We start from the raw sequence: 16524 nt of genomic DNA, 5'->3' as shown, positions 1-16524 counted from the left end.
TTTTTTGACTTCCACCTTAATTTCATTGTTTACTGAAATGTCATCCAGGAACAGATTGTTTAATTTCCATGTAATTATATGGTTTTGAGAGATCTTCACAGTATTTCTATTTTTATTGTACTGTAGTCCTAGAGTGTGGCTGGTACTATTTCAGTTTTTTTCTATTTGTTGAGAATTGCACTATGGTTGAGCATGTGGTGGACCTTAGAGTAAGTGCTGTGTACAGATGACAGGAATGTATATTCTGTTGCCAAACATATTTGTAAAGTCAAAATTCATTTTCCCTTTTTAAAACTTCTTGGAAGACTGTAAAGACTATCTGATTCAAATCACAAATTCTAACAGTTAAGTTGCTATCAATCCAGCCAAACGTGTATGTGGATAGACAGTCAACAGATAAATAGACACGTATTTACCCTGATCAGCCTTTCTATAGGTTAAACTTACAACTTCTATTATGGTTTTAAAAATATTTGAACTAATGTTTGTATAGCTATTATTATCTGGCTAGGAAGCTTTAGTTGACTATAATATTCTAATATACACACATAAATATTGCATTTAAAGTAGATACATGAGACTGAAAACTGAGCATAATTCTCTATAGCAGGATTATAAGGTGGAAAATGCTTTAGAAACTTACAAACCCACAAGTTAGTTGTCCTAGAGCAGGTCCTTCTTAGTACCACTGTAGGGTTATAAATGTAGTCTTGCCTCATTGTCTCTTAATACCTAGAAGTCGCAGATACCTCTTCAGCAGCATTTCCAGATATTGAGGCATTGCTGATATTTTCCACCTTGTTTTCCTCCCTCACTCCTCTACTGTTACCTGGAAGACTCTTGTGAAAGTAAAGTGGAACGCCTTTGGGAATCAAACTAGAATAGTCAGTAAACAATTACAGGCAAACTGTGACTACATTTCAGGAAAGAAATGTAAGAGTTGAACAAAATTGAAGTTGATTTCTTTATTTGCAAATATAGATAGTTGGTCCCAAGCTGGGGTGGTGGCTCCATGATGTCAGGGCTAAGGATCCTCCTCTCTGATTCTATTGCACTAGATCATCTTGAACTTGTAAATCCCATATGGTGGTCCAAGAGGACTGCAGTCATCTTAGACCTGCACCCTGCACCCAAACTAGCAGGGAAAATGCAAACCAAGGGAATAATAAGGGCCTATCACTCCTTTAAGACATTTCATGGCAGCTGCACATACACCTTCCGCTTATATGCCATTGGCCACGATTTGGTCATACAGCCAACCCAGCCATAACAGAGGGTGGAAATGCAGTCTTTATACCATGTGCCATGTACTTTGCTGAAACTTGGGGATTCTATTACTACAGATTTTAAAAGGGATTGTGACTGAAAAAAAAGTTTGTTTGTTTTTTAAATAGAATAGAATATCAAATACTGAGGGATAAATAGCAGCCCACCCTAAAGTTCCTCTTTCCCTTTTTTGTAAGGACCAGTGTTATAGTACTTACTAAGGACTGAGCACTGTCCTAAGTATTGTTTGTTTTGGTTTGGTTGTTTGATTGATTCATTAAATAGTGTAATCCTTACAATAACACTCTGAGTAAGGTTCTATTATTCACATTTTACAATTGAGGAAATTGAAGCACAGAAAAATGAAATAACTTGCTCAAGGTAACACAGCTAGAAAATTGCAGAGGTGGAATTTGAACCAGGCAATTTGGCTTATCCATTATACTATACCACCTTCTCTCTGCTATATTTCAAAATATTTTTAGTTCTTTAGATGAAGCAAGGGAAAAGGCCTAATCTACATATTTTTTTTTATTCAGAAAACAAATGAACAGAAGATATAAGTATAATATACCTATTAGCTAGTAATTTCAAGGACTCGCTTACAGGGCCTTTTTCTACATTCTGGGCCTTTTCGACACCTATTTTCCTTTCCAGAAACATTTTTGCAGGCTGCTTCCTTATCATTCAATTCTGAGTTCTAATGTCACCTCCTAAAAAAAAGCCTTCCTGACCCTCCTATTTAAATCTGCAGCTATCTCCACCCATCATTGCTTCTTTCGTAGCACTTATCACCCTCTAAAATCATTTTTCATACTTACTTGTCTATTGCTTGTCTCTCCCTACCAGAATGTAAGGTAGAGACACAGGTTTTCTCTACCTCATTCTTACTTCCCAGTTGCCTCAGCATCTATGTTTGCAATTAATATTTGGTAAATATGAGAAAAAGAAAAATAGCCCTTGGTGTCAGGAACGGAACTGACACTTAACCTTAGCGTTGTTAGGAATTGACTGTGGGGTTGCCCTGTGAAAACATAATCTCACAACACACTAACATCATACCAGGTCATTCTGTAATCATGATGAAGTGAGATTACAAACAAGATCGCAGTATTTTTGCCTAACCACAGATAAAAACAAGGTCACAGCGCAAACTACAAAAATATCAAACTATCCTCCTCCCCCAGCTATGATTGTTGCTTCTTTACCAATTACAGCTTTAACCTAGCACTTTCCCTCCCTCCTTTTAGGTAAGAGGTAGTAAGATTCCCAATCGCGGCGGACTCCACAGCTAATGGGCGCCCTGAGTCACACTCCATAGCCAATCCCAGGCCACATCCAGGCTTGCCCCCACCTGTACACAATAATTTCTCCCTGCACCCAATCGTCTTCCGAACCTCCCTGAAGAGTATATGCTTTTAATCAAAGATTACTTTTGTTTCTTTTTTTTAGAACAGAGTAGCAATGCTAACGGCTCTCCCACTCCCTCTAGCCTCTCATCCTCTTAAAATGGAAGACAATCTAAACATAAAACTCAATTTTTAACAAAAACTCTCCTTTCGCTGACACTGCCCTCCCCAAAGAAGTCACCAGTGGTTTCCTTCCTTGTTTTCCTAGAGATTTTTCTTTTCCGCTTTTTAACCCCTCACCCCCATCTCAAATGACAAATACATCCGGGAACTCCTTTTCACACTCTCTCTAGCCTTGCCCTGTCTTAGGCGCCTTGCAAAGTTATTCTAACCCGACCCCACCACTTGTACAAGCTCAGCGGCCCCATAGCTTGCTCATTCTTGCACACCAGTCCACGTCCCATAACCTGCCCCAACCCAATCAGCCGCTTGCATCCGATTTGAGCCCTGGACCTAAATTCCACGTCTATTTGCAAGTCCCGCCCGCCTAACAGCAGTCCTTCACCGCCGCCTGCCAGAACCAGCGCGTGATCCAGGAGGACTCCACAGCCAATGCGCACCTTGAGACCGCACCCACAGCCAATCCCCGGCCACGTCCAGACCCGCCTCCATCCTGTCCCCTTCCTCCCTAAGGCCAACCCGCGGCCCACCCCTCTCCCTGCTCCATTTCCATCCAGTCCGCGATCGCGGCGGGCCTCACAGCCTAGGCGCGCCTTGAGTCACACTCCACAGCCAATCCCGTGCCACATCAGTCTCGCCCCCCCCCCCACCCCGCCCCCTTGTTTCCACCAGCCCGGGATTCCCAAAATCCCGCTCCTCCCCTCCCCCCAAAAAACACCCCTCAACCAGTCTCATCCAGTCCAAAAATCCCGGCCGACCCCTTCACCAAAGCGCGCACTGAGCGCAAACCTCAGAGTCAATCCCTGTCCCGGCTCCGCCCCCCGCGTCCGAACCCCGCCCAGCCGGGCCCTCAAGCCCAGGCGGGACTCGAGCCTGGAGTGGCGAGATTCTCGCGCCTGGTAGGTGAGTAGGGCGGGCGCTTCCGTGCGAACTGACGAGGGCCGTCCCGGCGTGCGGGGCTCGGGGACGGAGGCCGGACTGCTCTTCCGGAGCCCCGCCGGAGGGGCCTGCGGGGGCGACTGCGGGGAGTCGGCCCTGGATTAATAGTTTGAGGGAAAGGCGCCGAGGTGGCTGGCCTCCAATGGGAAGCCCCGAGACCCCGGCCACCGTCTTGCCGCTTTTACTCTTTAGTTCGCTGTTTGGGATTTTAGAAGGCAGTCTGAGAGGGTGACTTCCAGACTTTTAATTTAAAAATCCAAAAGGAAACCAAGGCTGACAGGCTGCCTCATAAATGAAGCTTAGCGGAATCCAACATTTGTAGGTAAAAGAGAAAAGTAGTCAAGTCTGGGCCGGGCGCGGTGGCTCAAGCCTGTAATCCCAGCACTTTGGGAGGCCGAGGCGGGTGGATCACAAGGTCAAGAGATCGAGACCATCCTGGTCAACAAGGTGAAACCCCGTCTCTACTAAAAATATAAAAAATTAGCTGGGCCTGGTGGCGCTTGCCAGTAATCCCAGCTACTCGGGAGGCTGAGGCAGGAAGAATTGCCTGAACCCAGAAGGCGGAGGTTGCGGTGAGCCGAGATCGCGCCATTGCACTCCAACCTGGGTAACAAGAGCGAAACTCCATCTCAAAAAAAAAAAAAAGAAAGAAAGAAAAGAAAAGTAGTCAAGTCTGTTGCTTTTGGAGTCGGGTGGCGCAGAAATCCTCCGCTCCTCCCACGCGCGTGGCTCCTCGGCGTCCACCTGGACTAGGGCTATAGGTCAGCCCTTAGCAAGTCTGACCTCGGGTACTAAAACCGAATTCCTGCTGCACCCAGGCAGCCGCAATGCTCCCCTCTGGAGAAGTTTAGTTACACGAATCCCATTTCACAGAACAGCTTTCCAGCAGTTTCAGGCTTGTGTCCTTAAATCATGTGCTGAACAACTTTGGCTAATTCTTTTCGCTCTTGTGGCTTTGAAGCCCATTCTTCCACTGTACTCCCCCATCCAGTACTTTGTTCACCGCCTAGATGCCCTATGTTGTATCAGTGAAACTTATAAACATTCTAGAAGCAACCTAACAAGTTAGAATTATGAAAGGAAAATCACCTTTCCCGTGGTTGGACTCGTAACAGTGTGGGCGGTGCATTATTAGCTGTAGCTCTTTCTGCCTCGTGTTAATCTTCCTTGAACTTGCAGTTAACCCAGATGTTCTGGGCTTTGTCAAATTAAATCTCTTCCTCTCCTCCCCATGTGTAAAGTAAAATTGGATAATTTGGATTTAAGGCTAGCGCTTTAAGCTTCTTCAGATTTATTTTGACTGCCTTGTCTGCCTTTTAGCTTTGTATTCGGCCCCCAAAATTCACCAGCTTTCTCAGCTTCAGGCCACCCCAAATCTGCTAAGCATACCTTCTGAATCTTCATTTAAACAGTCTAACTAATTGATAATAAATGGACAATGTAATTTCTATTGATCGTACGTTTTTGAATATGGCCTTTATGCATAATGTGCTATAATTAGATTACGTAGATCATCCTGATTCATAAGTAGCCTGGTTTTCTTCACAGAAATTGTTTTTAGGGAGAAACTAGAAAAATACAGTGAAAGTATTGTTTAGAATTAACAGCGATATACCTTTTTATTTTCTCCAACTTTTCTATGACATCTAAATTTAATATATTTATCTCATTTAGTGAAACTGTATATGTATGTGTATATATATATATATGCAGTGTTGATTGCATTAGAAAATGCTGCTCAAAATGTGTTTACTTAATAAAATGCAGATGAAAAAAATAGTTTGATTCAAAGGTTCTGAATCTACATTTGTCAGCCTGCTTAGATTTCTTGAGAGCCATTTTTTCACCTGTGTTTCACCTATATTCCCACAATGCGATTACCTAGTGAGAGAGTCATAGGTGAGATGGAAAGAGCGCCTAAGTCTAGGTCTTGGAATTCCATCATTCAGTGGCGGATTGAGGGAGAGGTAGGAGGGAAATGAGGGGGATATGGTGTTTCTCAGGGGAGAGAGGGCTTGCCCACTGGTATCTAAAGCTGCAGAGAGCTCTAGGAAAGTGAGAATTGCAAAATGTCCACTGGATTTAACAATATGAAGGTCAAAACTGACTTTAGCAAGAGTTTCCACTATGGAGTAATGGGTATAAAAGTCAGATTGCACTGGGTTGAGGAGCATAGATTTAGGAATAGGAGACAGCTAGTAAAATGAGCAACAGGGAGATGGTAGAGTCAAGAGTTTTACTTTTTGTGTTTTTTGTTTGCTTCTTTGTTTTTATGTTCTTTAACTGGGAGAGACTTAAACAAGGCAAGTTTAATATACAGGAGAAAAGAGGTAATAATCAGTGGAGCAAGGTCTCTGTAGAGGGAATGAGATCTAAGTCGTGGAGAAGAGACTGCTTTTGAAGGTGGGTAATTTCCTTTTTTATAATGGGAAGGAAGAAACAAGGATTTTTTAGCTTTGGGAAAGTCGAGAGCGCAATCTGCTTGGACTGAGGAGGAAGGTAGAGGGATTTAGTTTAAAGGAGTGTGGGAAAAAATTTAAAGAATCATTTTGGATTATGGGTGACAAGTATTGCCTACAAAATAAAGTAGAAGTATGGCAGAGTTTTGGGGGTCAATTTGAGATTGATAACCACAAATCTGTGGTGAAACCAATATCCCGTGGGACTTTCTCCAGGAGTCCACAGCTGCAGGGGCCATAGGAAAAGCAGGCACTGTAGTCAGGTTCATCCAGGAATAGGGTTTTACAGACAAGTGAAAAGACAGGCAAGAATGGTTAAGGCATTGTCAAGAGCATTACTGAAGTGGTGGAACTGTCTACACTGGGAAATAAAGGAAGACAGGGGCTGATTGGAAAAAGTAGGGGCAGCCTCTTGTAGATGTTGATGATAATTAAGATACTGATAGTTACTGATAGTAAGCAAATTGAAAGGATAGGGCTGGTCATAGTGGCTCACGCCTATAATCCCAGCACTTTTGGAGGTGGAGGTGGGCAGATTGCTTGAGGCCAGGAGTTTGAGACCAGTCTGGCCTACATGGTGAAACCCTGTCTACTAAAAATACACAAACTCTCAACTGTGTCTTTTGGGACAGCTCCACCATAATCAGCAAATTCCATTGTATCTTTATGTCCTTAGAGGGTTCCCTCTACCTGCTCGCTTTAACTCAAACCTTATTTATTCGCCTATTGTGAAAAATAGAGAAACCAAGGTCCAGCAAAAGTTCGTAACTTGACCTCAGAGAGAAACTTTTTTTTAAGATTGAATTCTGCTTTAATCTCTTAATGTAGTGAATAACATTAATAGGTTTCTTATATAAATCCAACCCCCCTTGGTCATGATGTATTATCCTCCTTGTATACTACTGGATTTGATTTGTTAGCATTTTATGTAGAAGTTCTATTGAGTTTCTTATTAACTACATGTTCTAATTTTTCTTTACTATTGCTCTTACAGGGTTGGGGTTTATTTTATTTTATTTTCATGCAGTCAAAGAAAGCTGAATTTAAATCTGGGCCCCATTTACTAAATATATGATACTAGATATATTACTTTCCTGGGACTGCTATAACCATGTTCTACAACCTGGGTGGCTTAAAACAACATAATTCTATTTTCTCACAGTTGTGGTGGCTTAAAGTTTACAATCGAGATGTCAGCAAGGCCACGCTTTTTCTGAAATCTATTGGGGAATCCTTCCTTGCCTCTTAGCTTCTGGTGGTTTGTTGGCCATCTTAGGCTTGTAGCTGCATAACTCCAATCTCTTCCTTCTTCATCACACATTGTTCTTCCTTTGTGTCTTTGTCTGTATGTGGCTCTTTTTTTTTTTTTTTTGAAGCAGTGTCTCACTCTGTCACCCCAGCTGGAGTGCAGTGGCGCCATCTCAGCTCACTGCAACCTCCACCTCCTGGGTTCAAGCGATTCTCCTGCCTCAGCCTCCCAAGCAGCTCGGACTACAGGGGCATACCGGCACACCTGGCTAATTTGTGTATTTTCAGTAGAGATGAGGTTTCACCATGCTGGCCAGGCTGGTCTTGAACTCCCGACCTCATGATCCACTGGCCTTAGCCTCCCAAGGTGCTGGGATTATAGGCGTGAGCCACCACACCCCACCATGGCTCTCTTCTTATAAGGACCCCAATCATTGGATCAGCAACCCACCCCACCCCAGTATAACAGTATGATCTCACCCTAATTTTATCTGCAACAACCCTACTTTGAAATAAAGTCACACTCTGAGATAGTGGGGGTTGGCACTTCCTCTTTGGCTCTCTTGGGTGGGGGAAATACAGTTTAACCCATAACACTAGTAAACTCATTTCTCCACACCCTGCTGTCTCAGGTTTTATCTGTTACAATTTTATCACAGTGTTGTCAGCTATGACTACACTCTCAGGGGAACCAGAAAGAGGACAGGTGATGGAATTAGGGATATCTGATGAAAAGGGAAAATAATGATTGAAAGTAGAAAAAATGTAGGAGAAAAACATATTTTAAATTAAGTACCAACTAAGGCAGCACCTCACTGCATGGTTCAGCATCACCTCAGGCACCGCTCTGAACAGGTGTGCTCTAGGTTGCTTTCAACACCTAACCTTGACATGGAGTTTCATGCTTGCTTCTCACCTCTTCTTTGACCTGTAAATCATCCTAAATTTCTAAAGTCCTCAGTTCCAGTGTAACAAATAACTCTAGTTCTGTGCACACCTTTTTTTTTTTATTATTTTTTTATTTTTTATTGCATTTTAGGTTTTGGGGTACATGTGCAGAGCATGCAATACAGTTACATAGGTACACACATGGCAGTGTGTTTTGTTTGCTTTCTCCCCTTCACCCACATTTGGTATTTCTCCCCAGGCAATCCCTCCCCACCTCCCCCTCCCACTGGCCCTCCCCTTTTCCCCCCAGTAGGCCCCAGTGTTTAGTACTCCCCTCTCTGTGTCCATGTGTTCTCATTTTTCATCACCCGCCTATGAGTGAGAATATGCGGTGTTCCATTTTCTGTTCTTGTGTCAGTTTGCTGAGAATGATGTTCTCCAGATTCATCCATGTCCCTACAAACGACAAGAACTCATCATTTCTGATTGCTGCATAATATTCCATGGTGTATATGTGCCACATTTTCCCAATGCAGTCTATCATCATTGGGCATTTGGGTTGATTCTAGGTCTTTGCTATTGTAAACTGTGCTGCAATGAACATTCGTGTGCATGTGTCCTTGTAGTAGAACGATTTATAGTCCTTTGGATATATACCCAGTAATGGGATTGCTGGGTCAAATGGAATTTCTATTTCTAAGGCCTTGAGGAATCACCACACTGTCTTCCACAATGGTTGGACTAATTTACACTCCCACCAACAGTGTAAAAATGTTCCTTTTTCTCCACATCCTCTCCAGCATCTGTTGTCTCCAGATTTTTTAATGATCGCCATTCTAACTGGCGTGAGATGGTATCTCAATGTGGTTTTGATTAGCATCTCTCTGATGACCAGTGATGATGAGCATTTTTTCATATGATTGTTGGCCTCATATATGTCTTCTTTCGTAAAGTGTCTGTTCATATCCTTTGCCCACTTTTGAATGGGCTTGTTTTTTTCCTGTAAATCTGTTTGAGTTCTTTGTAAATTTTGGACATCAGCCCTTTGTCAAATGGGTAAACTGCAAAAATTTTTTCCCATTCTGTTGGTTGCCGATTCACACTAGAGTGTTTCTTTTGCCGTGCAGAAGCTGTGGAGTTTGATTAGGTCCCATTTGTCTATTTTGGCTTTTGGTGTTTTGTTCATGAAGTCCTTGCCTACTACTATGTCCTGGATGGTTTTGCCTAGATTTCCTTCTAGGGTTTTTATGGTGTCGGGTCTTATGTTTAAGTCTTTAATCCATCTGGAGTTAATTTTGGTGTAAGGTGTCAGGAAGGGGTCCAGTTTCTGCTTTCTGCACATGGCTAGCCAGTTTTCCCAGCACCATTTGTTGAACAGGGAATCCTTTCCCCTTTGCTTGTTTTTGTCGGGTTTATCAAAGATTGTATGGTTGTAGCTATGTTGTGTTGCCTCTGATGCCTCTGTTGTGTTCCATTGGTCTATATCTCTGTTTTGGTACCAGTACCATGCTGTTTTGATTAATGTAGCCTTGTAGTATAGTTTGAAATCCGGTAGTGTGATGCCCCCTGCTGTGTTCTTTTTGCTTAGAATTGATTTGGCTATGCGGGCTCTCTTTTGGTTCCATATGAAGTTCATGGTGGTTTTTTCCATTTCTGTGAAGAAAGTCAATGGTAGCTTGATGGGTATAGCATTGATTCTGTAAATTACTTTGGGCAGTATAGCCATTTTTACGATATTAATTCTTCCTAACCATGAACATGGAATGTTTCTCCATCTGTTTGTGTCCTCTCTGATTTCGTTGAGCAGTGGTTTGTAGTTTTCCCTGAAGAGGTCCCTTACGTTCCTTGTGAGTTGTATTCCAAGGTATTTTATTCTCTTTGTAGCAACTGTGAATGGCAGTTTGTTCTTGATTTGGCTCTCTTTAAGTCTGTTATTGGTGTAGAGGAATGCTTGTGATTTTTGCACATTGATTTTATATCCTGAGACTTTGCTGAAGTTGCTTATCAGTTTCAGGAGTTTTTGGGCTGAGGCGATGGGGTCTTCTAGGTATACTATCATGTCGTCTGCAAATAGAGAAAATTTGGCTTCCACCTTTCCTATTTGAATACCCTTTATTTCTTTTTCTTGCCTGATTGCTCTGGCTAGAACTTCCAGTACTATATTGAATAAGAGTGGTGACAGAGGGCATCCTTGTCTAGTGCCGGATTTCAAAGGGAATGCTTCCAGTTTTTGCCCATTAAGTATGATATTGGCAGTTGGTTTGTGATAAATAGCTTTTATTACTTTGAGATACATTCCATCGATACCGAGTTTATTGAGGGTTTTTAGCATAAAGGGCTGTTGAATTTTGTCGATGCCTTCTCTCCGTCAATTGAGATAATCATGTGGTTTTTGTTTCTGGTTCTGTTTATGTGGTGAATTACGTTGATAGACTTGCGTATGTTGAACCAGCCTTGCATCCCCGGGATGAATCCTACTTGATCATGATGAATAAGTTTTCTGATTTGCTGTTGCAATCGGCTTGCCAATATTTTATTGAGGATTTTTCCATCTATGTTCATCATGGATATTGGCCTGAAGTTTTCTTTTCTCGTTGGGTCTCTGCCGGGTTTTGGTATCAGGATGATATTGGTCTCATAGAATGATTTGGGAAGGATTCCTTCTTTTTGGATTATTTGGAATAGTTTCAGAAGAAATGGTTCCAGCTCCTCTTTGTGTGTCTGGTAGAGTTCGGCTGTGAACCCGTCTGGACCTGGGCTTTTTGTGTGTGGTAGGCTGTTAATTGCTGCCTCGACTTCTTACCTTGTTATTGGTCTATTCATAGTTTCAGCTTCCTCCTGGTTTAGGCTTGGGAGGACACAGGAGTCCAGGAATTTATCCATTTCTTCCAGGTTTACTAGTTTATGTGCATAGAGTTGTTTGTAATATTCTCTGATGATGGTTTGAATTTCTTTGGAATCTATGGTGATTTCCCCTTTATCATTTTTTATTGCATCTATTTGGTTGTTCTCTCTTTTCTTTTTAATCAATCTGGCTAGTGGTCTGTCTATTTTGTTGATCTTTTCAAAAAACCAGCTCTTGGATTTATTGATTTTTTGGAGGGTTTTTCGTGTCTCAATCTCCTTCAGTTCAGCTCTGATCTTAGTTATTTCTTGTCTTCTGCTGGGTTTTGAGTTTTTTTGATCTTGCTCCTCTAGCTCTTTCAATTTTGACGATAGGGTGTCAATTTTGGATCTCTCCATTCTTCTCATATGGGCATTTATTGCTATATACTTTCCTCTAGAGACTGCTTTAAATGTTTCCCAGAGATTCTGGCATGTTGTGTCTTTGTTCTCATTAATTTCGAAGAACTTCTTTATTTCTGCCTTCATTTCGTTGTTTATCAACATTCAGGAGCCAGTTGTTCAGTTTCCATGAAGCTGTGCGGTTCTGGGTTGGTTTGTGAATTCTGAGTTCTAACTTGATTGCACTATGGTCTGAGAGGCTGTTTGTTATGATTTCAGTTGTTTTGCATTTGCTGAGCAGTGCTTTACTTCCAATTATGTGGTCAATTTTAGAGTAGGTGTGATGTGGTGCTGAGAAGAATGTATATTCTGTGGATTAGGGGTGGAGAGTTCTGTAAATGTCTATCAGGTTAGCTTGCTCCAGGTCTGAGTTCAAGCCCTGGATATCCTTGTTGATTTTCTGTCCAGTTGATCTGTCTAATTTTGACAGTGGAGTGTTAAAGTCTCCCACTATTATTGTGTGGGAGCCTAAGTCTCTTTGTGAGTCATTAAGAACTTGCCTTATGTATCTGGGTGCTCCTGTATTGGGTCCGTATATGTTTAGGATCATTAGCTCTTCTTGTTTTATCAATCCTTTTACCATTATGTAATGGCCTTCTTTGTCTCTTTTGATCTTTGTTGCTTTAACATCTATTTTATCAGAGATGAGAACTGCAACTCCTGCTTTCTTTTGCTCTCCATTTGCTTGGTAAATGTTCCTCCATCCCTTTATTTTGAGCCTTTGTGTATTTTTGGATGTGAGATGGGTTTCCTGGATACAGCATACTGATGGGTTTTGGCTTTTTATCCATTTTGCCAGTCTGTGTCTTTTGATTGGTGCATTTAGTCCATTTACATTTAGGGTTAATATTGTTATGTGTGAATTTGATACTGCCATTTTGATGCTAGCTGGCTGTTTTGCCCATTAGTTGTTGTCGATTCTTCATTATGTTGATGCTCTTTAGCATTTAGTGTGATTTTGCAATGGCTGGTACTGGTTGTTCCTTTCTATGTGTAGTGCCTCTTTCAGGAGCTCTTGTAAAGCAGGCCTGGTGGTGACAAAATCTCTGAGTACTTGCTTGTTCGCAAAGGATTTTATTTTTCCTTCACTTCTGAAGCTCAGTTTGGCTGGATATGAAATTCTGGGTTGAAAGTTCTTTTCTTTAAGGATGTTGAATATTGGCCCCCACTCTCTTCTGGCTTGTAGAGTTTCTGCCGAGAGATCTGCTGTGAGTCTGATGGGCTTCCCTTTGTGGGTGACCCGACCTTTCTCTCTGGCTGCCCTTAGTATTTTCTCCTTTATTTCAACCCTGTTGAATCTGACGATTATGTGCCTTGGGGTTGCTCTTCTTTCGGAATATCTTTGTGGTGTTCTCTGTATTTTCTGCAATTGAGTGTTGGCCTGTCTTGCAAGGTGGGGTAAATTTTCCTGGATAATGTCCTGAAGAGTATTTTCCAGGTTGGATTCATTCTCTTCATCACATTCTGGTATGCCTATCAAACGTAGGTTAGGTCTCTTCACATAGTCCCACATTTCTTGGAGACTTTGTTCATTCCTTTTTGCGCTTTATTCTCTAATGTTGGTTTCTCATTTTATTTCATTGAGTTGATCTTCGACTTCTGATATTCTTTCTTCTGCTTGGTCAATTCGGCTATTGAAACTTGTGCATGTTTCGCGAAATTCTCGTATTGTGTTTTTCAGCTCCTTTAATTCATTCATATTCCTCTCTAAGTTATCTATTCTTGTTATTATTTCCTCAAATCTTTTTTCAAGGTTCTTAGTTTCTTTGCATTGATTTAAAACCTGTTCTTTTAGCTCACAAAAGTTTCTCAATATCCACCTTCTGAAGTCTAATTCCGTCATTTCATCACAGTCATTCTCTATCCAGCTTTGTTCCCTTGCTGGTGAGGAGTTTTGGTCCTTTCTAGGCGGCGAGGTGTTCTGGTTTCGGGTGTTTTCCTCCTTTTTGCGCTGGTTTCTTCCCATCTTTGTGGATTTATCCACCTGTCGTCTGTGTAGTTGCTGAATTTTTGATTGGGTCTCTGAGTGGACGCCCAGATTGTTGATGATGGAGTATTTCTGTTACTTGGTTTTCCTTCTACCATTCTAGCCCCTTTGCTGTACGACTGCTGAGGTCCACTCCAGGCCCTGCTTGTCTGGGGTGCACCTATAGTGGCTGCGGAACAGCAAGGGATGCTACCAGTTTCTTTTTCTGCTATCTTTGTCCCAGAATGATGCCTGCCAAATGTCAGTCTTTTGGATATAGAGGGGTCAGGGAGTTGCTTGAGGAGACAGTCTGTACTTTGTAGGAGCTCAAGTGCTGAGCCGTGAGCTCTGTTGTTCATTCAGCGCTGCTAGGCTGCTATGTTTAATTCTGCTGCAACCTAACTCATAAAAAAACCCTTTTTTTTCCAGATGCTCTGTCTGGGGGCGGGTTTGGGCTTTCCTTGTGAGTGTCCGCCTCACTGTCCTGCCCAGCTAGGAGGCAGTCTAGTCACTTTTTGCCTGCCGAGGCTCTGCCCTGCTGGTGTGAGGTTCGCCCTGTTGCTGCAGTCTCCACCCTGTTGCCAGGAGCTATACCCTGAGGTGGAGTCTCTCTGTTGTACCCGGTTGCCTCAGCAACGGCAGGCTGCGTCAGCAATGGGCGTGTACCTCCGTAGGGGCTGATTGCCTCGGTAATGGCGGACGCCCCTCCCCCACGGAGCTGCGCTTTAAGAAAACCTTTTCACCGGGAGCGTTTGGAATCGCCGTTTTGTTTGTCACACTGCGCTACCCCCAACGCTGAGTCCCTGGGATTTCCTGGGCTGGCTCACAGTCCAAGTCTTATTCAGTCTCAAGTTCAGCCCTCTCGGGTCTCAGTTTGCCAGTTCAACAGGGCACCCGTAACAGTGCGCTTTTGTATGGAGCGCTGTGTAGCGCCTCTGCTCCCCGGCACGGGCCGGTGCCGCACCGGCTGCCGGCTACACCAGCCGAGACCTCTGCCTGGCGTCCTGCGTCTCTTTTATACCTGGGAATTTCCCCATTCTGTGGGCAACTAAGATCCGTCTGGAAATGCTTCCCCGACTCACCCTCTCCGCGCATCCAGCGAGAGCTTCAATCCTGGGTTGTTCTCACAGCGCCATTTTCAAGTTCTGTGCACACCGTTTTAAAATATCAAGATGAAGACTAGAATCCAGGTATCCTGATTTTTAATAATTTCTCCTCCTCTCCATCCTGCCCCCCCACCGCCCACCCCCGTTTATCTCAAGAAGTTAAAAGAGGTTTCTTCTCTCATTTGTCCATTTGCAAGAAAGCATTTTGTTTATACTTTGCTCGAATACTTGAAGAATCACGCTGAACTTAAATAAATGGACATCTATTTGATGAAAAAATATATATATATTGTCCTAAGTCAAAGAACTTGGTGATAATGAAGATTCTTCAATATAGTTCCTGTTGTTTGGTAATACTTTTCCTGAAAATTATCCCATCTGTCTAATTGAGTTAGTATTTTATTCCAGAACACAGGAATTAGTACCATAAGAGTAAGCATGTCTTGATTTAAGAAAACTTAAAATTGAAAGACATAAAATACAATGGGTAACTACTTACTTTCCTGAACACAGGAGTTAGTACCATGAGAGTTAGCCTGTCTTTGAGCAAGGACTTCATGACTAAAACACCAAAAGCAATGGCAACAAACGCCAAAATAAACAGATGGGATCTAATTAAATGAAAGATCCTCTGCACAGCAAAAGAAACTATCATTAGAGTGAACCAGCGAACAACAGAATGGAAAAAAAGTTTGGCAATTTACCCATCTGACAAAGTGCTAATATCCAGAATCTACAAAGAGCTTAAACAAATTTACAAAAAAAAAAAAAAAAAAAAAAACCATAAAAAAGTGGACAAAAGATATGAACAGACATTTACACAGCCAACAAACATATGAAAAAAGTTCATCATCACTGGTCATTAGAGAAATGCAATCAAAACCACATTGAGATACCATCTCATGCCAGTTAGAATGGCAATAATTAAAAAATCAGGAGACAACAGAGAGAGGATGTGGAGAAATAGGAACACTTTTACATCATTGATGAGAGTGTAATTAGTTCAACCATTATAGAAACCAGTGTGGTGATTCCTCAAGGATCTAGAACTAGAAATACCCTTTGACCCAGCAATCCTGTTACTGGGTATATACCCAAAGGATTATAAAACATTCTGTTACAAAGACACAGGCACACATATGTTTATTGCAGCACTGTTCACAATAACAAAGACTTGGAACCAACCCAAATGCCCGTCAATGATAGACTAAAGAAAATGTGGCACATAAACACCATGGAGTACTTCAGCCATAAAAAAGGATGAGTTCATTTCCTTTGCAGGGGCATGGATAAAGCTGGAAACCATCATTCTCAGCAAACTAGCACAAGAACAGAAAATCCAACACTGCATGTTCTTATAAGTGGGTGTTGAACAATGAGAACACATGGACACAGGGAGAGAAACATCACATACCAGGGCCTGTCAGGGAGTGGGGGGGTTAGGGAAGGGATAACAGCGGGTGGCAGGCTAGGGATGGAATAGCATTAGGAGAAATCCCTAATGTAGATGATGGGGTGATGGATGCAGCAAACCACCATGGCACGTGTATACCTATGTAACAAACATGTACCCCAGAACTTCAATCATTATTTTAAAAAGTTAGCATGTCTTGGCTTAAGAAAACTTAAACTTGAAAGACATAAAATACAAAGGGTAACTACTTACTTTACAAAAGGAATCAATATTTCATTAAAGGGTTCTCATAAATAGCCCACTTAAATTATTAGTTTATAATGTGATTTTATGTTCTATTTTGTTACTCAACAGTTATTATCAAGTGCCTGCTGTGATGCCAGAGGATACGGTGGTGAACTTAACATACCAGATCCCTGCTCAT

General features: G+C 42.2%; 2 protein-coding genes across 8 annotated transcripts in view; one reads left to right on the top strand and one right to left on the bottom strand.

Annotated features, from left to right (window-relative positions):
- LOC108592425 (guanylate-binding protein 7-like) overlaps window positions 1–3731 on the bottom strand; it is a 48354-nt gene extending 44623 nt beyond the window's left edge. The window contains 1 exon segment of the mRNA XM_078332377.1: window positions 3585–3731. The gene's annotated coding sequence lies outside the window, so the exon portion shown is untranslated.
- Window positions 3533–16524, top strand: part of KYAT3 (kynurenine aminotransferase 3) — a 76837-nt gene continuing 63845 nt past the window's right edge. For 4 of the 7 annotated variants that reach the window (XM_035252065.3, XM_009001637.5, XM_054236499.2 and 1 more), the window contains exon 1: window positions 3533–3698. The gene's annotated coding sequence lies outside the window, so the exon portion shown is untranslated. Of the gene's footprint in view, window positions 3699–5906; window positions 6138–12658; window positions 14771–16524 lie in introns of those variants that run through there. The other 3 variants (XM_009001639.5, XM_078332376.1, XM_078332375.1) reach the window with 3 other exon arrangements.

This window comes from Callithrix jacchus, chromosome 7 (assembly GCF_049354715.1).
Source record: "Callithrix jacchus isolate 240 chromosome 7, calJac240_pri, whole genome shotgun sequence".
NCBI lineage: Eukaryota > Metazoa > Chordata > Mammalia > Primates > Cebidae > Callithrix > Callithrix jacchus.
The sequence above is the reverse complement of the archived record's forward strand: the minus strand, read 5'-3'. Positions and strand labels throughout refer to the sequence as shown.